The following is a 1,414-nucleotide window of genomic DNA, read 5'->3' as shown; positions in this document are numbered from 1 at the left end:
GCAAAGGCAATATATGTAATCTAAACATTTGTACTCCTGTAATATGCTGAAATAAAAAAAAATTAAAAAAGCAATTATAGTAACAACAAAAATAAATAAATGGGACCTGATCACATTAAAAAGCTCCTGCACTGCCAAGGAAACAAACATTAGAGCAAATAGACAACCTACAGAATGGGAGAAAATATTTACATGCTGTAAATCTGATAAGGGGCTGATAACGAGAATCTGCAAAGAACTCAAGCAAATCAGCAGGAAAAAATCAAACAATCTCATAAAAAATGGGCAAAAACATGAACAGAAACTTTTCGAAAGAAGATAGACTAATAGCCAACAAACATGAAAAAATGCTCAACATCTGTAATCGTCAGGGAAATGCAAATCAAAACTACAAGGGGATATTACTTAACTACAATGAGAATTGTTTTTATCAAAAAGTCCCCAAACAACAAACGCTGGCATGGATGCAGAGAGAGATAGGAACACTCAAACGCTGTTGGTGGGACTGCAAACTATTACAACCTCTATGGAAAGTAATATGGAGATACCTCAACAAACGGAAAGTAGACCTATCATTGGATCCAGCAATGCCACTACTGGGTATTTACCAAAAGGAAAAAAAGACTTTTTATAAAAAAGACACCTTCACTCAAATGCTTATAGCAGCACAATTAACAATTGCAAAGATGTGGAAGCACCCCAAATGCCCATCGATACATGAGTGGTTTAATAGAATTTGGTATATGTGTATTATGGATTAGTACTCAGCCATAAAAAAAAATGGTGTATTTTTGTATCCTTGTATTAACCTGGATGGAACTGGAGACCATTCTTCTAAGTGAAATATTACAAGAATGGAAAAACAAACACCACATGTATCACAATATGCCACAGTATATTGGAACTAATCATTCAACACTTATGTGCACATATGGAAATTGCATTCATCAGAAATCAAGCAGGTCGAAAGAGGGAGGAGAGGATGCAGAAATTCACACCTAACAGGTACAATGCACATTATCTGGATGATGGGCACACACTTATAACTTTGACTCAAACAGTACAAAAGCAATTTACATAACCAAAACATTGGTACTTCTGTAATATTCTGAAATAAAATATAAAAAAAAAATTAAAATGTTCTTTAAGAAATTTTATTCCTCATGTAATGCATGCTCTTTTTTAAAAACCCCTTGAGCTTCTTTGAAGTGACCCTGTCAACATCTTTCAGTGTTTCAGGACTTAAAGTTATTTTTTGATCTGTTGCCAAAGGAAGCACCACTGGGATTTATACTGGCAACTTCTTTAAAAACCATATACAGAACATTTTTAAAATAAGGTGTACCTTGGAGCAATTCAAATCATTGTTACTTGCAATGAAAAGGCTATGTGCTGATATGTCATTATATTTGTT

Source organism: Propithecus coquereli, unplaced genomic scaffold (assembly GCF_000956105.1).
Source record: "Propithecus coquereli isolate 6110/MARCELLA unplaced genomic scaffold, Pcoq_1.0 Scaffold275, whole genome shotgun sequence".
In the NCBI taxonomy this organism is placed as follows: Eukaryota; Metazoa; Chordata; class Mammalia; order Primates; family Indriidae; genus Propithecus; species Propithecus coquereli.
This window is presented reverse-complemented; position numbering follows the sequence as displayed.